We start from the raw sequence: 26,133 nt of genomic DNA, 5'->3' as shown, positions 1-26,133 counted from the left end.
GATTTGCAATTTCGCCTCACGACCTTTCAACTTTTGTTCCGTCGAAAAATGGCTGGCGATACTTCAGGCTGAATTGACTTTAGAAGTGAAAGATAACTTTTAATGAAAGACAACGAGCAGGTGAGCATAGAGAGGCACAGGTTTTGGAAAAAAAGGGAATGCCTCAGAAGTAAAACTTGCAGAACGCAAGTATTCTGCCCATGGTAGTAGATGTAAGGAATCTTACAACACCAGGTTATAGTCCAACAGTTTTATTTGAAAATCACAAGCTTTCGGAGTCACCTGACGAAGGAGGTAAACTCCGAAAGCTTGTGATTTTCAAATAAAACTGTTGGACTATAACCTGGTGTTGTAAGATTCCTTACATTTGTCCACCCCAGTCCATCACCGGCATCTCCACATCATGGTAGTAGAGACAGAAGTGACATTACATGGAGAATGAAGGAGAGTCTGATATAAAGTTGTCACTCAGTCAAGTGTCTTGAAGGTTGTCATAAACCTTGAGAGAGAAAATCCAATGGTTCACATATTGGAGCCCTGGTAACACAATGAAAATAGTGGTTATGTTTTATACAGTACACAAGTTTGATCATTTACCTTTTTAAAGCTTTCCCTTTACTGATTTACTGTGTCTTCATACCAGGCACCACCGGTTAACATTACAGCTGACTTGTTTTTTTTCCCCCCACAAATGTGCATTGTAGGACAGGAACGTGACACATTTGACATTATGATGCAAGTGCAGGGTTACAATAGTGTCAGCTGATGGCGAGAGAGGGTTTTATTGAAAAATAATCAGTTTTCTTTGTAGTTATACGGCAGTTCTGAATACACGATGTAGAGGATGCTGGAGTGGATGAGAATGTGGTCATCCAATCAAAGTGTTCCAAAGTTGTCATCAACTGTGAGAGAAAAGCTCGAGTGGTTATGTTTGATTTTTTTTTTGGGCCCTGAGATTGTTTTGCTCCCTGTAATCCCTAACCACTTATCCTGTATATGTCCTAATACATGGCATTCATTTCTCTGCTCCCACTGGCATAATGTGACTTGGGATCTCACAGAATATTGAGTTTGTGGAACAGGATCTTGCAGGTGGTGAATTACAAAGAAATTCACATATTATACATCATTTTTTAAAAAAGACTATGATGTGTATGTTGTTTGTGTGCTTGGAGAAGGGATGAAAACTGGTCATAGGAGATGAAACATTTACATATTTTCTAGGATTTATCAGGCCAAGATGCAGAAATAGAACACCAGTGTAATGTTGCTTCTACTTTAATTGACAGCCTTGGGAATGAAACTGAAACCCTTGGACGTCATTCTTCCCATGTCAGATTGTCACCAGATTGAAATTCAGGTTAAAACTGCGAAAAATTTTATGCAAGTTTTCTCATTCTTGAAATTTTGCAATTTTCTGGACCTCCCTTTATACACTCGCTCTGACATTCACAGAAGATGTATGTTTTAAAGGCTGTGTTTGTATGGCTTGGCTATTAGTGAAGGGCCCATAATAAAATGCGGTCATCTTTCCTTGATGGCTTGGTTAGTAAAGGCAGCGTGCGGCTGAACCAGAAGGTCCCAGTTTTAACCCTCAGTCTTCACTCAGTTAGCAGATCTCAGTAAAAGCAGCAGCTGGGCCAGGGTTCCCACACTCGATTGCTATCCATTGACTCCTTCCGGAAAGTGTCCTTGTGGGGATGTTGAGTGAAGACACAGCAGGGCTTTGGTGAGATGCTCCCACGGTTGAATAGCCTTCTGGCAATCACTGTCAAGGTTTGTAAGTGAAGAATGCCATTTGAGCGAGGTACCAGAGAGTGCCTGGCACCAGTGAGTAGTTACCAAAGCAAGGGTTAAGCAGGTTCAGGAGAAGACGAGGGAGAAATGAGGAAAAATTGAGGTGACGGAGTGTTATATGGTGATAATATATCAGAGAGCCTTAGCAAGGGATGAGCGGGGAGGTGTCTGTAACTATTTTGATGATCAAATTCCAGGTTATTTTATATAATGTGTAGCATATATAGTAAACTGTTACCAGAAAAGTAACTTGATAATACTATATTATGGCACAGGAGTTAACAGCAAGGACCATTATATCCAACATCACTTGTTATTTTTAATTACCCTTTCAACAGCATCACACTGGAATCAGCACACCTGCCAGTATTTTTAAACAACGATACTCAAAAAAGGAATTTAAAAAAAAAACTGAACTGGCTGTGTGTCAACTGTATCTCATCCAGGAAATGGGCTGTTGACATCCATACACTGCTTGAACTTTGCTCTTATGGGTTTATGACATCCTCAGAATCGCTTGATTGAATTACTGCTTGGTAACTCACTGCCAACTACCTGTTATTCTATATTTATCAGATTTAGCCCCAGAAGCCATGCCATAAAGGAGTGCTGTTGTCTCCTAGGGAAGTTACGTGGGTAAGTTCCTGGAGCAGCTAGAAACACTTCTTCACAAAGCAGCAATTTTCCCCTCTGCACACATTGTGCTGAAGAGCATCTTTTCCCAATTAGTCGCTTATATGTGTGATTGTAACATGACGATGATGTCTTGCCGGGATAATTTTTACAATTGAGCACTGAGCTTCATGCGATGGGAGCACATACGGAGAATTCAGGCATGGAAGTCAGCGCACCTAAATCGCCTGACTTCACTATGTTTCGTTCATTCATTTTAATGATGGAAAATCGTACAGAGTGCAAATCAGGCACAATCGTCAAGGTAGAGCCCCCAGATTTCCAGACAATAGAGCTGTTGCTTCAAGAGGTGGGTGGATGGGATGTCTACCTTATTTGTCACTGAAGGCCTCTCTCCCCACAGGCAAGCAGATAGCTCTGCCTGGCAGGAGGTGTGTCAATTTGGTCTGCAGCACCCTGAGCCACGGGGGCTGGATCTCTTCTGGAGGCAATCCTGACAGTCACTGAATGCTTTACTCATTATGGCAACAATTCACCTTTTAAAAAAAAAGTATTGCTTGAAAAGGCAGAATCTGACTGGCCTGTAACACTTACGTTAGGTGTGTAGGATAAATGCACTATGCAAATTAGGCATTAGCTTCGTAAAATTATACCTGAGTTCATTTGCATCAGATTGCATATGGAAATGAAGCTCTTGCACCATCCCTAGTTGCCCTGAGAAGATGGTGATGGTGGGCTGCCTTTTTCTTGAACTGAAGCAGTTTGATACAACTGAGTGGCTTTTTAGGCTACTTCAGAAGTGTGGGACTGGAGTCACATATAGACCAGACTAAGTAAGAACAGCAGGTTTCCTTCCCTAAAGGACATTAGTGAAATAATGTTGGGTTTTTACAACAATCCGACAGCTTCATTGTTACTTTTACTGATACCAGTTTTTTTATTTCCAGATTTTTGATCTTGATAACTGAATTCAAATTCTCAAACTGCCATGGTGGAATGTGAACTGATGTTCTCTGGATAACTGGTCCAGTAACATAACTACCACACTACTGTAACCACTAGTCTGCGATCTGGAGCATGATTGTGATGTTTATTCTTAGCTGTCATTTTAAGGCTATTGCTTAAGCACTCCCTGTGGATACGTGATGTGAATAGGGATATCGAGAGGTCACTTAGAGAGTAATTGCTTAGGTAAGTTGCTGTAGATTGGCAACTGCTTGTAAATCCGTGGCACCTGTCGAGGATTTACTAGTAGTATTAGTAATGTCCTTTTTCACACTTCTATTTAACCAGTATACGTGACACTCAGTGATGATAAGCCAGTGGCAGAGAGTACAATACTGAGGCTACTATATTCAGCGATATAATCAGAAAGCTTGTTTCACGGACAGATCTTTGTCTGAACTTGTGGATATAGTGCTGTAATGGAAAGAAGCTCTGCAGAGCATTCAGAGTATCTGGGCCTTCATTTAGCATCTTCATTTACATATTAGTATTGATTTAACTTTTGTGCAAGTCATCAGACTTTATCATCCAGGGTTCAGGGGGACAGGCACACAGTGTTCAACCTGTTACCAACTTCTTGGTAGGCCTGCTGCCAACTGGCCTTGATGGTGCTACCTGCTGCCAACCCCAAAAGAGCATCTTCGAGGAAAAAATTCAGGGTTATGCGCATAGTGCGTCCTCTTCATTTGGCTGCATGGGGAGTACTGTGCAGCAAGTGTTGGATGTTTTGAAAGAGTCGGCAGCCTGAACATGCTGGATAATGTGACCAAAGACTGTTTCTTCAACTTGAGGTCTGAAGTGGAGCAAATGTTAACCACTGTAGCACATGTTGTAACAGTGTCAGTAAGTCACATATATCAAAAACTGAAGAAACCCATACTCATCTTGAACTATTTTATCCCATTGCCTAAGCTGTTATCATAGTTGTTGTAATGAAGATGCACAGTCAGTAAAATCAAGGATGGCAAAAGAAAACAACAGATTATCAACTGGCATATAGGTTTGTGACTATTGTGGAAGTGCAAGTGGAAAGATCAAGTGCAGTGAAGCCCTTCCATAATCTGCCTGAACCAATATACCTTCAATTTAGAGAACAATTATGGCTCTGTATTTTGATAAGTGATTTTTGGATTTTGATACGTTCTTTTTTGTGGTTTTTTAAGGTAGACCTTCTTTCATTTCATAAGATTTCAGATTACAGTCTCTTTCTGATTAATAACCTTAAAAACAAGTTTTGACTTTACTAACACTGAATATCGCTGATGAAACCTGGAAAAAAATACTCCTCTCTTCAAGGTTTCTTAATCCACTTTATTCTTGGTGTTAAAAGCTTCTTCCAGTACTCAAGGCTCAATTAAAACCCACTGTATTTTGGTAGAAACTCATTTACTTCTCTTACTTATTCATCAATCACTCACTCACTCACTTTGCTTTACCACAGCAGCTATATAGGGTGTGAATTTAATTGGGTTAAGGCTTGAATCTTATACGCCCATTTTGCTCACTTAATGTATTGTGTGACTCTTAGTAATTTAGGACGTAAACAGTGAATTGAGTAATCTGAGCATAAATGGAATTAATTAATGACTTAAAAATAATTACAGTGAATTGATTTCAAAATTTGACCCCCATAGAGGTTTATACCAGAATAAATATTAGAAAGAGATATTCATAAATCACACATTTCTGAAAGGTCCCAAAGTGTTTTACATACAATGAATTACTTTGAAGTGCAGCTACTATTATTTAGTAGACAAATATTAAGGCGTTTTTAATGCAGAATAGGATCTTTAATAAAAATATCCATAGGATGACAGCTGTACAAATCCAAAGTTTGTTTAAACTTAGATTATTTTCCTAATTTATCCAAATTGACTCAGTTTGAATCAATTTCCATATAACTGGGAACACCAAATGCTTCAGGAATCCTATATGTGAATAGGAAGTGGAATTCTATGCTTTGGCGTTACACATGTTCATCTGGGGTTAACTTTACTGTAATCTTCCTTTAACCTTGCTCTGTTGGAACAACTATGGACATATTGAGCATATAATGCAGAATGAGTCTGTGTAATCCAGACTCAAAAATAGTTAAAGCTGTGGTATTCCACTTCCATTGATTTACTTGTCAATTTCTGGTCAATTTCGTATATTCACAATCAACCAACCAGTGATCTCCGAGCACTCAAATTGATTTTGAAGAAAGACCACCAGTAAATAATTTACGACAATAAAATTTAAAAGGAAGTTGATTGGTATGAAATTATTACAGAAAGTTCAAACTGAGGGCAACGTACTTTTATTTTTGCATGAAAACAAATATTGGTCCATAAAACAGCAAGGAGAAGAGAAAGTGGATTTTAACTGTGTAAACTTATAGAAATTTGTTCAAGTAAATAAACTGTATAGCTCAAAAGCAATGAGGGAACATCAATGAGTTCTCTGGGTATAGATGATGTTATGATGATACTCCTCTTTCTACCAACTGCAAGAACCCTACATGAATAGAGTTTGGTTTGCCTTAGCCCAATTGCTGGTTGCTATTAGCTCACAGCACAAAATGCTAGGACTTGGCAAATCTTGGCAATATTGGCATTAAATTGGCAATATTGGCAACTGGCAGAGAGGCCACAGGTTGGCTGCTGAAGGAAATGGAAAAAAATCAGGTTGACGTGATAAATAGTACACTTCTGAGGTTGGGGTTAAATCTGACCAACGCTCTACCTAACCTAGGGAGTACGTCATGCACAGTGAGGGGAAAAGTTCTTCCATTTGATAAGTTTATTGAAACAGTAGATGTTTATAAAGTAATGTAATGTGAGGATAACACTAATGGACTATTCATTCATATATAATAACTCAGGGTTTATGATAATATGAGAGTGAAGGTCAGGTAATTTCTAAACATTATCTGAACTCAAAGGCTAAAGTACAGTTTTATATTTCTTTCATCTATACTTGAAATATTTGTATCTTTAAAGTTTGACTTTTAACAAAGAAAAAGGTCATGTATAGTAATGTTAATCTGTATGTATGGTGAGTAGCTGATCATTCAATTAAAGCATTCATGAGATAAAGTAATAGGGGAAAGGGTACAATTACATATTTAATGCAATGCAAGATAATCATAACCATGGGTGCATTGTGGGTTTTTCAATAATATGCAGGAATATATGTATATACTATTGAAGGAAATCTCCCATAGTTTTGCTCATGGCAAGTCATAAAATATACTGTTTTATAAGGACAGGGGTTTGATATCATGCAATGCACAATATGTTACTTTCCTAAGATGGACCTTTGTTCCTTTCAAATAACAAAATGTAATTGTTATTAAGTAAGCACAAGTTTAGGTCACTCAGAGTTTATTTGTCATTTGGTCAAGGAACATTGCAAATTATAAAGTGCTTGTCAGATTCAGAGGCACCCAACACTAAGTACCTGGCTCTTTAATTTTTTTAAGTGTTTTGCATCTATAACAGTGTAATGTCTGCAATGTAACGTCTGTGTGCACTAACATACTGATTTTTATAACTAGCAGTTGCATGTGGCATTGCCTATGCTGAGTCAGAGGTTATGTTGTTTTATCCCATGTAAAGTACAATATATTATTGAATTCTGTTTTTATTAGAGTGTTGTGGGAGTGTGCCTGATATTTTTGGGCCTGAGATCCGTGATTATGTGCACATATGTATCGAAACTTTAAATCAATCATCTCGTATGTTCATTTTACGATGCAGTTAATGTTACTTCGTAACTTCTTTTAAAGACCAGGTGCAGAGGGAGAGGGCAGGGAAGATGTTGACAGCACCATCTGTCTTGGAGGTGGCAACAGGGATGTCGCACTGGTAAATGTGCAACAGCACCACCTAACTTGGAGGACTCAGAGTTAATAAATGAATAAGTAAGTTTAATCACAACACACATACACACAAGATGTAAATAGGGTGACAGAAAAAGCATGATGGAAAAAGGCATGACAGGAAAGTGTTACAGGAAGGAAATATGGCACAGAAAGTGTGTACATATGCAAGACTTCTAATCTATAATAGATACGCAGAATTATGAAAGATTGGGGGGAGAGTATTCGGCTGTAACTGAACTGAAAGTTTAGATGATGTTTTATAAACCATCAGAGTAACTGTTGAACATGTTATAGATGTCATCTGAAGCGGAGAGTAATTCCCAGCCTCTCCTCCCTCCAAAACGTCTGTTTTTTTATAATGAACATATAAATTATGGGTGTAGTGTAGTTCCACTGGGGACATTTTGATAGTTGGTCTTTTTAAAAAAAAACTTAGCTATCTCTTTGAGTTACAAAATGTTCCAGTTAATTATAGCCTTGAGTGCTGATAATTCAGGTAAACAGCTCAGAGTATCTTGGGTGTAATTGGTTTTGGTTATTTATATGACTAAATACTGGAAAACCCCCATTCCAATGTTGGTACATGTGACTGACTGGATCTGTCTTGTCAATTATTTAATAAAATTCATTTTTTTAAGGTCTACAGTGTAAACCCTGGTACAGAACCCATAATGTTATGATTATGATTTTGTTTTCAGATTTTTTTCTTGCTGGATGTCAGTGAATGACAGATAGTGAAGCAGTCTTGAGGGAATGGGATAAGTTTGAGCAGAAAGCAGCTGTGGTGATGTTAGAGAACTCCTCACCTCACATACTTTCAACTCATTACTGGATGTGATTTCTGGTAGGAGATTTGAAGAATTCAGGTTGGGACTTAGCAGCAAATGCAACAAGTCCAGACTGAGACTCAGCAGGCTATGGAGAGCCTTAGCTGGGAGTTTAGCAAGTTTAGGTTAAGACTACAATACAAACTTGCATTTCTCTGTTGCTCCTCACATGCTTCACAGGGTGGTGGACAAAGGCTGGACATGAATCATGAGGGCCAAAGGGTTAAAGAGGGTTGGAGGGGAGAAAAAGCATGGTCAAAGGAAAGAGTCTTAGGGTGGCTTTTGCAAATAGGGACAAGGGAGACAGTTCCAGACGGAAGGGGCATAGTGGCTGAAGGAGTGGTGCCAATGGTGGGGGAGGAGGAGTGGGGAACAAGGAGTAGGCCAGTGTTGGAGGAACAGAGGGTGTGTGCAAGAATGCATGGTTGGAAGAGATTGCTAAGATATGGTGCCAAAAAAGCCCTAGAAAAGAATTGGGCATTGTATAATTGGGAGGCGATGACTTTAAAGAGAAGAGGAAGGTTGGAGAGGATGGAATAGTCAAACGTAGGGTTTTTGAGGAGGGGTATGATGACGGTTTTGAAGGACATACCTGGCCAGAGGGTAGGAACAGGTTGATAATGTTGGCAAACATGGGTGAAGGAGGGGAAGATGGCTGTTTAGGAGCTGGGACAGGAGGGGGTCAAGGGAGCAGGCAGTGGGCTTCATGGACAAGATACAGTGAGGGTTGGAGGGGAGATGAAAGAAAAACTATGCAGTGGGGCTTGATTAGTAGGACAAGAGAAAGACTAAGGGTCAGGAAAGGGAAGCAGTCAGACGAGGTAGAAGGAGCAAAACAGACAGTTTTGATTTCACACATATTGAAGTCCACGTTCCTTGCAATCGACAGCAAGAATTTTAAAAACCAGGTTGCTGTAATATTCTAGAGGAATACTGCTAGTCTAGTCACCATGCCATAAAATATGTACATGTATTGGAGAGGAACAAAATTGATTCCAAGTATAAAGGAGATGAACTACAAGGAAAGATTAGGAAACTCAAGTTCCATAGTCTAGAAAGAAGGCAGTTAAAGGGATACCTAATGAAGTATATGGTATAGATAAAATAAACCCAAACTATTTCTTCAAAGTATACCAGGGAACTAGGACCACCTAATCTGCTCCGTATCAAACATATATTTGGTGCGGTCTATCATATGTAGCAGCTATGACTTCATACTTCTGTGCATAAATGTTTAATAAGTAATGCAATGTAAAAAAATCACCAAATTCATAAATGTGCTTAGCCACTAATAATGTCCCACCTGCTCTCTTCACAAGAGTGTGGCAAAAGCAGCAGTCTGCAGCAGGCCTCTGAACAAGACCATTCATTCACCAGAGTATCTACTATCATCACCGCACTGGCAGTAAGCAGCCACCCAGAAGCAAACACCCATGATCATCATTTCGCAATATGGAGGAGGCGGCACACCCTGGGACACATGTCATAAGTGGTCAAAATGTAGCAGAGAAAGTGGGGCCAGCAAATTGTGGGTGCTGCATGCCCCTGGTGAGTTGCCCCAGAATCTTCTCCTTCGTGCGCCTGCTTTCCCATATGGAAAAGTACAGCATCTGGAAAGCGTTAAGAAGGCTTTTGATTTCATACCATGGCAATGGAAGAACTACAGATGATTTGACATGCAAGATCCAAGAAGGAGTAAAGGCCAAATTCAACTTTTTCTGGACAAACCATCAGCAGATCCAGTTGGAAGAGCTCTAAAGACCTTACAGAGAGGTACTGTCTGTGCTTAAGCAAGTCTGTGAGGAGATGGCCTCCAGCAGTGACATTTGTGGAGAGACACAGAAGCAATTAAGTGACAGCTGCTCATTGTCACTACTTTGCCCTACACAAGTTCCTGCAGGCATAACATCTGATAGCAGTGATACCACAGCAACTGCAGCAAAGGGGACTTCTGGCAAGGATGGAGGTCCATCAGCTGGATTCGTAGATATAGGTAGTCAGTCTTTTGAATTCCTGGCAACTGAGCAATTGGCTCAGCCATCAATCCACACTGCCACCCAGCTGAGAGAGCAGTTAGGCACAAGGGCACAGGAAGAACCAAGGCATAGAAGTTCATAAATCACAAAGGCAACTTTAAAGCACCGTAGGAAAACTACATGAACACTTGCCCCATGAGTACTCTAACACCACACATATTGCAATGTCACATGCACACACATCAGAAGCACTATATAATTCACGAGATAAATTACATCATTTGGATTATATCCTGCTTTGCACCCTTTCATGTGGTGTAAAGGAAACTTCTTTCATCAAAAATGATACCAAATTGATCCCAGGAAGTTTCTTGGCCCAACTAATCAGGTAAAGGAACTAGCAGTTCCAGTACTGTAAATATGTACAATGCACGTTTATGGTGCACAGCTGCAGATCAGCTCAGATGGTAGGTGCAATGAAACCATTCTACTAAGGTCTCCCTCTGATTGCTGAGGTTTGTGCACTGCTTGTGCCAGCTCATGAGCCCACGCTGTACCATTAACACTGTGGTGCTCTATTCATTTCCAGCATTGTTGTACAGATACGTTTACATATTATCCATTCTCTGCACTACTTACACACTAGTCTGCTGTGAGCAATTAGCTAAACTTCTTTTATTAGCTACATGTTTCTGTGCAGATCAACCCTTAACAAGCATGTGTTTCCATTTTACATTGTGAGTATGGGAGGAAATTATACACATTGGTTTATAATGAAAGATCCATTAGTACTAACTCCATTTTCCTCACCAATAAACCCTGATCCATGTTTCAGTTTGTTAGCGTAGAGGAAAATCATAGAATCATAGAATGGTTACGGCACAGAAGGAGGCCATTTGGCCCATCGAGCCTGCGCTGGCTCTCTGCAAGAGCAATCCAGCTAGTCCCACTCCCCTGCTCTTTCCCTGTAGCCCTGCAAATTTTTCTCCTTCAGGTACCTATCTAATTCCTTTTTGAAAGCTACAATTGACCCTGCTTCCACCATCCTTTCAGGCAGTGCATTCCTGATCCTAACCACTCGCTGCATAAAACTTTTTTTTCCTTATATGACAGATAATGACGTTTAGTTGTACAATGCTTATCGACGACCGTGAAATAAGTCTTTTTACTGGTTACAGGGTCTACTGGGTTGAGCAGACATACAGAGATTTGCTGAGAGGTTTACAGATGTTAGTTACGAGCCGGACAACCCTCGCGAAATTCGTCCTCTAGAATCGAGAGCTAGCCAATAATCTATGCACAATGAGAACACAAGTGTGGATAGTACATGTCAGAAGATACTGCAATCGGATTCAAGTAGGACCCATTGCTGTCTCTATTTTGATGGTAAGAGCAAATCATTTCTGACAGGAATTGTAAATCATTATTGAAGTTCATACATTAAATACATGCCATGGGATTTAACCTACCTTTTGTTTTATGTTTTGTGAAATAACTCATGTAATGTACCATTACTGGTATAATATCCTACCAGGAAGAGATCATTTTTATACCTGCTATACACATTTCAAAAGTTATTTCCACTGTTAATGTTCTACTTCCGCTGGCAGATTCTCTGCACTGGGAATCATCAAAACTGGAGCAATGCTTTTTAACAGTTTATTGCTGCTTTGTGATTGGGCTTTTTATGAACTTACCTAAATGAATTTATCACTTGCCAAAAATGTAAACTGGACGCTAACCAAAAGTCATGACTCCACTAAGAGGACTAAAATGCACCCTTGGTACAAATGGGAAGCTAGTTCGTGAGGCAAGAAAGGCCTGCCTTAGGCCACAAGCAATCAGATGCAACAAAAAACACACAGAAATATGCAGATGTAGAGATGGAGGGGTGAACGGGCCAATGTTATTTGTTAGCTTTGTGAGTTATTCCATTATGCAACTCACCAAGACTGGAAAGGAATTCACCTCATTGAAAAGTGGGCTTCTTCTGCTTCAGTCGACAAGCAGTGGATCCACTTATGGCACATCTACCTATCTATCTATCTATTTAAATATAAACATATTTAGGTAATGCACATGTCTCACTTCAGACATCATGGGCTCAATTTTAAAAGGCCAGCGGGAAGAGTGCGGGGTTGTGGGGGGGGTGGTGATTTGCGAGCACCAAACCCTGAAGGGAAGTAGGCGGGTTGCAACCCTAACGAGGCCAATTAAAGCCTCGTCCGGGTTTGGCGCCCGGCAGCCAGCCTGATTGACAGCAGCTGCACATCAGAGAGGGGGAGAAAAAAGAGAGAGAGAGAGAGAGAGAGACCTCATCAGTTGGGAGAGAGATTGGGGGAGGGGAGACATAGATCCCAGGGGGAGGAGACATCGGAGGGGGTGCAAGTGACATCAGACATCGGATGGGGGGGAAGTTGCAGGTGATATCTTTGGAAGTTATATTTATTTGTTTTTTTACAATGTGAAATGTAATTTTATTTAATCTATCTCGTCTATTTTTTACCGATTCGGCCCTTCACACATGGTTTCACCAGGCGTGAATCGGAAGCCATGGGAAAGCTGCCCAGGTAAGTTCAAAATCGTTTTAACTGCTTAAAAGGCAAAAAATAAATGATCTTAAGTACCTCAGTGAAGTACATTTGCTGCTTTAAATATCGTCCTGCCGGCTTTAATTGCCGGCGGGACTTCTGGGTTCGGGAACGGCACGCGCATCCAGATGACTCTGGGTCAAATGCGGAAGTCGGCGGGTTGGAGCCGGGATTTGATCCCGCTCCGGATTTGTCTGATTTTCTTTGCCCCCCTGCCCCCAACACACCCAGATTTGACTTTTAAAATTGAGCCCCATATTTTCAAAATGCCAAAAGAAAGACAGTTATTTCATGTTTCCCCTCCACACCCGATCTACAGCTGGGAATTTACAAGCACCTGCCAATCTGCAAACTTTCCTCACTAATAGCCAGTAAACTGCAATTTCTTTAAGAGTGAGTTTATTTTATAATTATACTTTTGTGACCTTAAAGAAATAGGCCAAATTAAGGACAGCTGCACTTTGGCAGCAGAATATGTTACATGGTATAACACTCCTGCTGTTCTAGATCAGCATACCATCCAATTTACCATGAACAATGATCCACTTACAAACATTGCAATACAGGATTTGAGAGCAGAGCACACTCCATATACACTGCATGGACACCTGGACTGTACCATAGACACCTGGACTGTACCAATCATTGGCAAAATGATTGTATTGTTACTTTCTGTATGATGCATGCTGTAAACAACACATTTCCCTTCTATTCATTCCTCCTGTCGCAGGGAATGGACTAGACTCTAAAGCTCATGTTCACTGAATGTGCAATATAGAAACCATGTTATTTGTTCCCTGAGTTTGCTTTGTTTGTAGCTACATTGGTGTCAATGCAAAGCATGATTCTAAGCAGAACGGTACTCAAAACTGGTTATACATGGAGGAATGTGGGAGCACCATCACCACAAGGACTGTAGCACCCACCAGGTGCATGGTTCATACTCCTGTGACTCGGCCAACGTTGTCTACCTCATACGTTGCAGGAAAGGATGCCCCAGAGCATGGTACATTGGCGAGACCATGCAGACGCTGCGACAACGGATGAACGGACACCGCGCAACAATCGCCAGACAGGAGGGTTCCCTCCCAGTCAGGGAACACTTCAGCAGTCAAGGACATTCAGCCACCGACCTTCGGGTAAGCGTACTCCAAGGTGGCCTTCGAGACACACGACAACGCAAAATCGTAGAGCAGAAATTGATAGCCAAGTTCCGCACCCATGAGGACGGCCTCAACCGGGATCTTGGGTTCATGTCACGCTACACGTAACCCCACCAGCGAACAAATGTTATCTGTTTTTAATATAATGGATCATTTGCTGTCTTTCTCTTCCTTCCGGATGTTTCTATGTTTCTGCCTCTCTCTCTTTTTTTTTTGGTTGTTTGTATATTTGGTGGCCTTGTAGGTAACACCTCTCTGTCTGCACACTGTGATTGCCTTGGCAACGGGCAGTTGGAAAAACTATCTGTAATCACCAGGTATTGTTCTGTGATTTATAAATGCGAAGGGTTCGAGGATTTCATTTCCACATTCACCTGAGGAAGGAGGAAGCCTCCGAAAGCTTGTGAATTTCAAATAAAATTGTTGGACTATAACTTGGTGTTGTAAAATTGTTTACAATTGTCAACCCCAGTCCATCACCGGCATCTCCACATCACCACAAGGACTGTAGCAGTTCAAGGAGAGATCCTGCCACTATCTTTTCAGGGCAACCAGGGATTGGCAGTAATTGCGGCCTTGTCAGTGGTGCCCACATCCTGAGAACAACATTTTAAAAGAAGATTAGCATCACTGCACTGAATTTGTATTCAGGCTTTCAGAAATGCATTTCCAGCAGACTCTTAGTATGCAAAAATTACATCATGTTGCCAGCTCAGCAGATTTAAAGGGTCACTTCTTCCCCAGACACAAGTCAATTGAAAGAAATCAATTTTTTTTTCTGGAGACTTTCTATGGCAAGGGTCACCAATACGGTTAGGAATGCCTGTCCAGAGTAGAAATTGGTACATGGCTTACATGCCATTAAATACTCATAGCACTGTGCTAATGCTACTTAGCAGCACAAGGGTAATAGAATTTGTTCCTATGGCACGAGTTAGTTTAATGAAAGTTATCGAGGATATTTTATCTTTGAAGCGTACATCGGGCGGGCGGTGGATGGAGTGACTGCTTTGCCCGTCCGTTGTCATTGGCGGGGAGGCCTGATCGATTTTAGCGATCGGGCCTCATAAAATAAAATCAGCCAACTGCCAGCACTAACAGGCAGCTGGCTGGTTGTGGGTAGGGGGACCGGGAAATCCAATGGTTCCTCCACAAAGCCGAGCCGGCTGGGAGACTTTAAGGGGAGAGGGGGGGGCAAGCGATAGTGTGGGGGGGGGGGAAAACGCAGAGGGAGCAGCAGCAGGTAGGTTGATCTTTAGTGCTCCTCCTGGCCATACAAAAGCTGACCATGTTTTCCAAGCGGTTTCCAGCAGTCCCTTTATTGGCTGGATTAGGCGTTCTACTTTCAGTTCCACTGGGTGGGGGTCGTGCAGAGTGCGTTCCACGGGGTCCTAAACACGTCATAGGATTCTGATTTAGACATATGCATCAGGCTCCCACTGGCCGCATAAATCGAGGCCCGCTTGAAAATTGCAACGGGTGGGCCTCAGGCGGAAACTTGACGTTAAGTTCTTTTTTTTCCAACTTTCATCTCGCTACCGCCCTGGTCGCGCTAAAAAAACAGTAAGATGAAAATCGCCCCATCGTCTCAACTCTTACTCATTGACAAGAAAAAACATTGGAGGCTGAATTTCCGCAGAGGTTCTTCCGCTCGTCCACTGTAACTTTGGTGGAACAGCCAAAGGTAAAATCTAGAAATAAGGCGAAGTTCCGGTGGATGAGAGGGAAGGAATTCACCCACATTCTCTTTAGAGATTTGCTTCAGTGGAATTAACTATTACAAAAGTAGTCCTGTCATTAGCATTCGGCCCCTGTCCTCTGTAAAAGAATGGCAAGACATACGAAAGCAGGAAATGCAGTTCCGTGCACGACATTCTCCCCTTCTTCTCTCCGACTCTGAACAGGGTTTGCCCTCACTATCAAATTGGCCATGAAATAATTGTTTGCTAGCTTGATGAGTAGTGCCACAGCTCCAATTCCTGTTAATCTTTACCAACTGTACTGTCAACCTGATTTTATACCCACTTCATCCCAAGATGTGTGCCAACTGAATATTCAAATATAATTTGTGCTAACATTTTGGAATCCATGTCTGGGGTGAAAAAAATCATACTCAAAATATTTTGTGTCAATAATCACACCATTTATAAATCCTGGCACTGGTAGCTCATTTATTTAAGTGGTTTTGATAAAATGTGCAAACTGTGTCTCATAACTTATGGTTACATATTAGACTCTATAGTTTAATGGAAACTGCAATGGGTTCTTTTAATTTTACTTGTACAAGTGCTGGTACTAATAGTGATTATAACATTCTCAGGATACAAGAATATAAGAAACAACTATACAGCTCACCATCCAACTCACCACATTGTTTTGGTCCCCATTCAGGTCCCTTACAGATTGCTTTCTTCTATCTTGGAGCCAATTCATTATCTGTGGTAATGTTATCACCCAATTATTGCATATTAAGCAGAAAGGCCGTTTAGAATTAATCTGACTTTAGTTTAATAAAATGGGGGCTTCTGGAGATTACTCCTGGGCAGCTTGTCTCCCACATTTCACTGGTGTGGTGCTCTGAGGAGGAAAGCTGACCTGTGGTGCATAGCCTTTACCTCGAAGGGGTTGAGGGATTTAAAGGTGGGGCTGCCCCCTCCAGTGGCTTGCCTTTTGCAGGCATTGAATGCCAATTTGTCCTGCATAAAGAAAGAGTGAATGAGAGTAAGACTAGCAGTTGACAAATGTGTGCCAAGTGGCATGGGATCATAGGAACAAGAGTAGGCCATTCAGTCCCTTGAGGCTGTTCTGCAGGAGAGATGAAGTAAGAGATGTGGAAGTATGAGGCTGTTGAAGTGGAGGATAAAGTTTTAGGGTTGTGCATGCAAGTAATTGCTGTGAGGGGAGGTGAGTAGACTTTATGCAGGATACTGAGTTAGAGCCCCCCTTAACCAGAGTGTATTGTGAAGGGTTAGTTGTGGGAGTATTCTTTAAGAGGGTGAATTCTGCTGGTTCCCAGGGTGGGCAAAGAAGAAAATGAATGCCCAGTGTGTTAACTTGCCAGCTATGGTGAGGTTATTGAACTTTTTGCAGCACTGCTCTGTAGTCCTGGGGGTGAGGGAGTTGGCACTTGGTGCTAATGCCATCTCCCCCTGGGCGGCATGAGTTACATTTCTGGGTGGCTTGGTGGCACCCACAAGGAGTCTGTGCTTCCTGCCTTTGATTTCCTCAAGAATAACTTGGAGATCTTAACCAGGGTAATTCTGCATTCTTCTTCTCTGGTTTGGTGCCATGCCCTGCTACCCTCTGAGTCTAGATGTGTCTGCGTTGTCAGAATTCTGTAGAAGGTATAGTAAAAATATTGTTAAGACATGTAGTGAAGTTATTAGAGAGTGGAGTGAAGAGCCAGTTCCTCTCTTATCTGCATGTCCCCCAGTCTGCTGCTGAAGAGTGCAGGCTGAGCTGTGTTTATAAAGGTGGCACTGTAGTTTCCAGATAGCTCAGCTGGTTCCACCCGCTTTGCATGGGTTTTACACCAACGGAATTCACAAAGGGAAAGACCCAGGACACCCTTATATAACTCTGCAAGGCTACCAGCTGGTGCAATTTTTTTTTAAAGGGGCAAAGCAGTGTAACTCACTGTGAGGAAATTCTGAGCCACCTTATCTGTGGCTTATTAAAACATCAGTGCGAACAACAACCACCAACGGCAACTTGCATTTATATAGCGCCTTTAACATAGTAAAGTGTTCCAAGTTTATTCACAAGAGTGTTATCAGACACAATTTGACACCGAGCCACATAAGGAGATATTAAGACAGGTTTTAAGGAACATCTTAAAGGAAGAGAGAGAGGTAGAGAGGCGGAGGGGTTTAGGGAGGGAATTCCAGAGTTTAGGTCCTAGGCAGCTGAAGGCACGGCCGCCAATGGTGGAGCGATGAAAATGAACTGCTCAGGTTACCGTGTGGCGGCAATATAAATGCATTCAAAAAGAGCATGTCGATGATGTTGCTACACATGGTCACCAGAGCAATTCTTCCCCCAGTATCAGAAAATTAAACTTATTATTAAAGGATAGATGTAGCAAAGTATGAATTGCTGGTTTTATGTACTTCAAAGATCAAAGTAATTCATTTCCTTCATTTAATTAGCATCTAAGTGTTCCTTTGATGTGAAAAAACGGTTTATTCCATTGCGTTTAGTATGATCAGCATAGATATGCGAAGTTGGTCATATCTTCCATGATATGTACCATTGTATTTGTGACACTTTTTCCTTTTGTTCACCCACTACCTCTGTGTTGTCAGATTGCTTGTCCGACATGCAGGCTTGGATGAGCCGCAATTTCCACCAATTAAACATTGGGAGACTGAAGCCATTGGCCCCCAATACAAATACTGTTCCCTCATCACTGATTCTATCCCCTTCTCTGGCCACTGTCTCAGGCTGAACCAGACTGTTCACAACCATGGCGCTCTATTTGACCCTAAGCTGAGCTTCCGACTTCATATTTTTTCAATCACAAAGTCCGTCTACTTCCGCCGCTGTAACATTGCCCCTCTCTGCCCCTGCCTCAGCTAATCTGCTGCTGAAACCCTCATCTATGCTTTTGTTACCGCCAAACTCAACTTTTCCAATGCTCTCCTAGTCGGCATCCCCTTTTCCACCCTCCATAAACTTGAGCTCATCCAAAACTCTGCTGTCCTAACTCACACCAAGACCCGTTCATCCATCACCCCTGTGCTCACTGATCTACATTGGCTCCTGGTCCACCAGTGCCTCGATTTTAAAATTCTCATCCTCGTATTCAAACCCCTCCATGGCCTCGCCCCTCCCTATCTCTGTAACCTCCTCCAGCACTACAACCTCTCCGAAAAGACTGAGGGGTGACGTGATAGAACCCTTTAAGATTATGAAGGGGTTTGATAGGGTAGACGTAGAGAAGTTGTTTCCACTTGCGGGGGAGACCAGAACTAGGAGCCATAAATATAAATAAATATAAGACAGACAATCACTAATAAATCCAATAGGGAATACAGGAGAAACTTCTTTACCCAGAGAGTGGTTAGAATGTGGAACTCGCTACCACAAGGAGTAGTTGAGGCAAATAGTGTAGATGCATTTAAGGGGAAGCTAGATAAACACATGAGGGAGAAAGGAATAGAAGGATATGCTGATAGGGTTAGATGAAGTAGGGAGGGGGGAGGCTTTGTGGAGCATAAACACTGTCACGGTCCTGTTGGGCCAATTGGCCTGTTTCTGTGCTGTACATTCTGTGTAACCCTCTAAGAACTCTGCGTTCCTACAACTCTGGCCTCTTGTGCATTCCCCACTCCCTTCAGCCCACCATTTGCAGCCGTGCCTTCAGCCTAGGCCCTAGGCTCTGCAATTCTCTCTCTAAACCTCTCTGCCTCTCCACCTCTACTCCTTTAATACGTTCCTTAAAATCTATCTTTTAGGTAAGCTATTAGACCAAGCTTTTAGTCACCCTCCTAATATCTCCTTCTTTGGTTCAGTCACAATTTTTGTCAGATTACATAAGAACATAAGATATAGTTAGCAGGAGTAGGCTATACAGCCCCTCGAGCCTGCTCTGCCATTCAACCAGATCATGGCTGATCTTCGACCTCAACTCCACTTTCCTGCTCGATCCCCATATCCCTTGATTCCCCTAGAGTCCAAAAATCTATCCATCCCAGCCTTGAATATATTCAATGACTCAGCATCCACAGCCCTCTAGGGTACAGAATTCCAAAGATTCACAACCCTCTGGGTGAAGAAATTCCTCCTCATTTCAGTCTTGAATGGCCGACCCCGTATCCTGTGATTATGCCCCCTAGTTCTAGACTCTCTAGTCAGGGGAAACAATCTCTCAGCATCTACCCTGTCAAGCCCTCTCATAATCTTATATGTTTCAATGAGATCACCTCTCATTCTTCTAAACTCCAGAGAGTATAGGCCCATTCTACTCAACCTCTCTTCATAGAACAACCCTCTCATCCCAGGAATTATGCTTCCGTGAAGTACCTTGGAACATTTTGCTATATTAAAGGCGCTATATAAATGCAAGTTGTTGTTGTTGTATGAAGTATTGTTCAGTTTGTGTGAGAACCTCCACATCAAAGAGTTAACAGAAATACTGGTTTTGATAACTCGGGTGAAGATTTCCACTGCGCGTTATTTATAACGTGCATAGAGAATATATTTATAATTTTGCTATAAATAACATAAGCAGAAATTCCCCACTAGGACATTAAATGCAGAAGTTTTGAGACAAAACAAAAATTCCTTCAAAATCTGGTAGTTGATGAGTAGCATTGTTGAGAAGAAGCAACAGGTTAAATTCACTGTTTACAAATATAATTTCACTGACTTAAGTTATTGAGACTCAAACTTAATCTGCAGGCATTCTTACAAAGGGTAATTAACCCATTATAAATTTTCTTATTTTTATGCATGAATGCTAAAGATATGCCTGTGTGGTAATGTCTACTATTCAAAGAGAGTTCGTTAGTGCACCACAAGAGCCTGTTAAATCCAGTCAGCAATTTACTGCAAATGTGGTAATTGGCAACTCCTTCAGTACACACCTCGGAGTACGTATTACAGCAAAAGTACAGTATCTGGATCAAAGTGTCAACTTCAGCAAAAGTACAGTATCTGGATCAAAGGAACAAGATGGGAACTGCTGATGGGTCATTGAGGAAAAAGAAGGTTCTATCAAAACCCCAAATTCCTAACAGTGGACTTGACTGAAATAAATCAAACTATACCTTTACCTCTATGCATTGCTAAAGACATGCTTTAAAAGATATATTTGAGGCATTGCTGAAGCCTTAGACTAACCTCTGCGTAGGCCAGTTTTATAAAATGTTTTCCTCAACAGGACACCTCAGTGTAACCCATGGAAGCAGAAGTTGCTCAAACACATTCTCTCAAGCCTGGTATCTTTGGGTAATGCTTCTCCAATTTTGGATGAATGCCATGTCACAAATCTGACACTTGTGTACAAGCATGTCCGTTGCACTTGAGAAGGTGCATAAACTTTGTTGCATTTGTTACTTGACCCTGACTGGCTCAAATGTCAAGCAAGGCTATAGTGGGAAAAAGAAAAGCAACCAAAAGTCATGTAATGTAAAACATTGCTCTTTTCAAGAACAGGATTGAATACAAATAAGGAAAATGAATCAAAAAAATAAAATTAGCTACCAGCATTCAAAGATTGCTGTTCAGATTTAAGGAGTCTACTCATTCAAGGCAAGCCAGCCAAACAGTCAGACATCTGTGTTACATTATTTAATCTGTGCCACAGGGAAGGAGCCAGCGAGAATGTGAAATCTGGTATGGAACCCATAAATGCCACAGGAGAGGTGAGACAAGCTATTTGCTGTTGACTCAACAATGTTCAGCTCCAATTACAACTCCCCTGATAATGAAGTGGCCATTTCGGCCTAAAGCAGGACCTGTCCAACATCTAGGCTAAGGCTGACAAATGGCAGGTGATATTTACGCCATATAAGTGCCAAGTAATGGCCATCTCCAACAAGAAAAGGTCCAGTCATCTCCCCAGGACCTCCAACGGCACCATCATCACCGAGTCTCCTACCATTAACATCCTGGGGTCACCATCAAACAGAATTCCCGACCAACACCATTGTGGGAGCATCATCAGTACAAGGACTGCAACACTTCAAGAAGAAGGGCCAATATCACCACCTCTGGACAACCAGGGATAGGCAATAAATGCCTCCTTGCCAGTGTCACCCACATCCCAAGAACAAATAAAAAAATATAATTTTAATGGGTTTAATGAGGCTCAAACTGGCTACCAGCAGTTTACCAAATCTGCCTGTTTTCTTTACCACAAATGCACCTGGACACCTGATCTTGTGATCCGTGCCCACCACTTAGGAGTCTGGAACCTTTAATGGATTCCTGTAAAATTGGGGCTTATATGTTATACAAAACGAACCCTGCCATTCTCACCAGTCTCTGAGCCAGGCTCATTGCAGAAACATCTATGCCTCCAATCTCAGCTTCAGGAACATCTTTGCTCCTGGACTCAGGCCTCAAAATGCCTCCACTCCTGGCCTCTACCTCAAGTCTCAGCCCCAAGAACATCCTCATTCCTGTCCTCTCCTGCTGCTTGGATCGGAATATGTTGTAACATATGAATCTTCTGTAATATGTACGACTATTGGGAGCATTGACTAGGATGCAATCATCGAGATGTTTTAGGATTTTTGAGCAATCTTGGAGTTCTCTAAACAATGGTCACATTGTGTTTTACAGATGACTTAAAGGAAAAGTAACATGTATGCATTAAGAGGAAATTGCATTTCATTCATTTCTCTAAACAATGTACCTGTCACAAAGTAAGCCACATTCTGCAGGCATAGAATAAGAAAAGGGAATGCAGAAGGTCAGAACAGGACAAATTTGCCAGAACTCTCCAGAACCTAAAAGTATACCAATGTACTGGACCATCTAACTGCTTGCCTACATATCTGATTTAGACCATAAAATGCCAGCTTTAACCACATTTTAAAATAATCTCAACCAAAAAATTACACCATTACTCACTTGGAAATAAAGTGGTATTCCACCATATCAGCTAGTGTCAGCAAATGTATCTCTACTAACAGGGAGCATAGATCCAGTCCTATTCACTGATCAAGGGGTGAAGTACTTTCAAGGTATGAAGTGTATGTATATATACCCTCTTTTATATGGAGACTTTCAGTCACACGCATGTGCAAGCTTTCACATTCTGTTTAACTAGCAGTGTGAGTACTGCCATATAATAAAATTCAAGCCCATTAAGCTTTCATATATTGCTATTAATATTTAATATGGTTTTATTATATGTAATGCAACATACATGGTGGTATTGCCTCAGGCTATCACTGAGTGTTTCACTCAAGGCCCTCTCCCAATGTGTCAGTTGTAATTCGGATCAAAATCAAGTACTATAAATATTACATGTGGGTCAGTAAGGTTTTACAGACTTTGATTTGTTGTGGTTTAACCTCTTAACTGCCATAAGGCAGTTCTGAAGTACACATCTCATTGAAATGTCAAGCAACACCGCAAATAGGGAGAAGCTGATACCACCTTCTGCCAAAATACCAGCACCAGATCTAGATTAGCTTTCAACTCACGAACACATCTGCAGTATATCTCGAAAAATCACACTGGAATGGTGAGGAGCAAACACTGAACACCATGTTGACATTTTTCCATTTCTGCTGGAAAATGAAGTGTATCGAAAACGTGCAAAAATTATCATGACTAAAACCATAGACAAGACATTCCTAAAATACCTGATCTCACATTTCCACACGTATGAAGGGATTCTTCTAGAAATGTTTACATGAAGACTTTTGCAAAGGAGAATAATTGCCAACACCAGTACCATACAATGGGACGTCACTACTGAACAGAGATACAATCTAATGTCAATCTCTCTAATAGGCCTGTTTGCAGTTAATAATTAATAAAACCAGTGAGCAGGAATCTAGCCTGCAAAGCATTGAGAACCACCAGAGACGGCAGTGAGTTTAAGTGTCAGACCACAGAGTCTGACTTACTTACCATCAGACTGTGCTGTGTACTAATACCCCACACCACACAGTGTTTGATACTCCGATCCTCTACACAGCAAGGTTTCAATCTCAACTGGGTTGTCTGTGGGAGCAATCAGAGCCCCAAATCAATATAAATTAGTCTCAGGGCTCCCACTTCTGATCAGTCTTTTACCAATATGCTGCCTTGTAGATTTCAACATTTTAATATATGTCTTTTTTTTGTATCCTGTAAGTATGGAAGCATCACAATTTTAAAGGTATTTTGATAAATAATAAATTCTTTCTGCTTTATAACTAGCTGTTATTTATACTAAAAAACACAATTTTCCAGACCATGTATGGCCCTTTGCTCCCACGTAGTCACCTAGCAAGACAAGAATTGGCTAGGTGAGGTTGTGGGGTGAGTTATTCCTGTGCTGAGTCAATTTTAAACAATGTCTTCTTATGCACACAGGAATTGCTATTATATTTGGGAAGCCTGTAGTCGGTATTAAACAGAGGTCAGGTTTAAAATCAGGGAGCCAAGCCAATTGGCACAAGTCTTATTTATCTTCTCAATGGCTGCTTTCAGGGTAACATTAGGAGTGGCACTGAACAAGTCACAGTCTACTGTCCTGGGCTGGGGAGAAATGCATGGTGGGCGAAGGGAAGGAAGAGGGAAGTTATACAAGGAACAAAAATCACAGCATGTATCCAGAGTAAAAGAATGTGGAACTTCCTCAAAACCTGATGTGGTCTATTTTACCTTGGGCTACTTTGAATAAATTGTCCCTTTTTAAAAATAGACAGCAATGTTTCTGCCACTGAGTTTCTGGCAACTGTATGAAAATATCAAGAACCCTCCAATAATAATTTCACTTGACTGATCTAAACTTCGCCCTCATCGTTCTGCTGGTCCAACTATTGATTAGATTCAGCAAATTTTCAACAGAGACAGCCAGGTCTAGTCTGATTTAGTTTGGTCTGAGTCAATCCATCTCAGTTTGGAGCATCCAGCTCATCATGGCCCACCACATTCTACTAAATCCTCAAAAACTCATTACCTATGTCAAAAGTATTAAGTACATACAGGTGTGTTTGGCTACTGTTCTAATCCAAACATGAAAACCTGGTGATTTCTCTACTGTTAAATCCTACAAGATGTTATGTTTTATTGAAATATTTATTTTCACTGACTATGCCAAGTGACATATACAATTTGTGGAGCTATTATCAAAATAGATTTGACTCCTGGTAAACGAACAGTATTTTTGAAAACCAAAGGAATGCACTAAACAGAAGAATCCACTTAGCCGTCTCCAATTGGCTGTGCTCTGCTTACAAACAAATCCAGCCAGGTGATACCATTACAGGGTTGGGTAGGAAGTATAGATGTTAACATGTCTCAGATTCAGCAACTTTAGCGTTACAGAATAAATAATGAAGTAAATGAAGATATTTTTTTTTGAGCGTAGATTAGGCCATCATGGTTAGAAAGGAAAGGTCTGCGTCACAAGCCGGTATATAAAATGCCCTGTTAATCAGCTGAGGGCGTTAATTGTATATTGGCAAACTGTTGGTGCCTAAACACTTGACTCTGCTGATTTGATACACGCCCAGCAGAAATAAGTTGTGTGGTTGGAAACTGCACACCTTTCAGTGATAAGCACTAAAAGCTTCAGTATCCCACAACTGATTCTTTTTTCAGAAGAAATTCTATATAGTTAAGCCCGGAGGCCCAAAGTTATATTTCACACACAATGCTGGGGACAATTTTTGGGTAGGCCTAAATTTCCACCCAGATCTGTATATTAACCTTCAATGCTAGCAGGATTAACAATTTCAAGCATATGATACCTAATTGCTTAGGCGGTGATCGTGAGTACTTAATAAATGAGTCATTTATACCCGGAGAAGGTTATGTAAGGCATGTTCCAGGCAAACCAAGATTCAGAACATCCATTGGAAAGCTATTTTATTCTTTAAGCCAGGGATCAAGAATGGCCTGTTTAGTTTACAAATAGTTCTGCGGAAACAATGGAACAGAACGGAACAGAGGAGCATTTAAATTTGAAAATTAAACTGGGGTTTCAAACTTCACTACAAAAAAAACATATTTGTTGTTATGATCTGGAATGCATTGCCTAAAAGGGTGGTGGAGGCAGATTCAGATTCAGTAGTAACTTTCAAAAGGGAATTGGATATAGACTTGAAAAGGAAAATATTGCAGGGCTGTGGGCAAAGAGCAGTGGAGTGGGACTAATTGGATAGCTCTTTCAAAGAGCTGGCACAGGCACGATGGGCTGAATGGCTTTCATCTGTGCTGTAAGATTCTATGATTCTATGATTTGAAACATGCCTTCCGGTAGAGAGACCACTTCAACTAATGAGATTTCTTCTGGGAAAAAAAGAGACACTAGGGTAGATTTTCAACTTGTCACCCAGGTGTAAAACTGGCATTGTGGAACAGCCGGCCATTATAGAAACCATTCGATTTTTATTTCCATTGAAGTCAATGGTCCACAACACCAGTTTTACGCCTGATTGTCAAGTTGAAAATCCACCCTACTATGTGGGTACTGCTCCTCCAATGCCATTTTACATGGATAGACTCACTATGAGGGGTGAAATTCAACTTCATTGGGGGCACAAAACGGGTGATAGCAGATCAGGTTGCAGAGATGTTGATGGTTTTCATGTTTTGCTTAGCCGC

The 26,133-nt window shown here is 41.2% G+C and overlaps 1 long non-coding RNA gene across 2 annotated transcripts; it reads left to right on the top strand.

Annotated features, from left to right (window-relative positions):
- The first annotated feature begins 42 nt into the window (after positions 1–42).
- On the top strand, positions 43–12,678 carry LOC137300828 (uncharacterized). 2 transcript variants are annotated; one of them, XR_010958161.1, is made up of 4 exons: positions 43–120; positions 7,205–7,339; positions 11,282–11,489; positions 12,641–12,678. It is a non-coding gene; the product is annotated as an uncharacterized lncRNA (long non-coding RNA). The 2 variants fall into 2 exon arrangements; XR_010958162.1 differs by lacking the exon at positions 43–120 and adding an exon at positions 3,433–3,621.
- Positions 12,679–26,133: the final 13,455 nt, after the last annotated feature.

The sequence above is a fragment of the Heptranchias perlo genome, chromosome 32, assembly GCF_035084215.1.
Source record: "Heptranchias perlo isolate sHepPer1 chromosome 32, sHepPer1.hap1, whole genome shotgun sequence".
NCBI lineage: Eukaryota > Metazoa > Chordata > Chondrichthyes > Hexanchiformes > Hexanchidae > Heptranchias > Heptranchias perlo.
The sequence above is the reverse complement of the archived record's forward strand: the minus strand, read 5'-3'. Positions and strand labels throughout refer to the sequence as shown.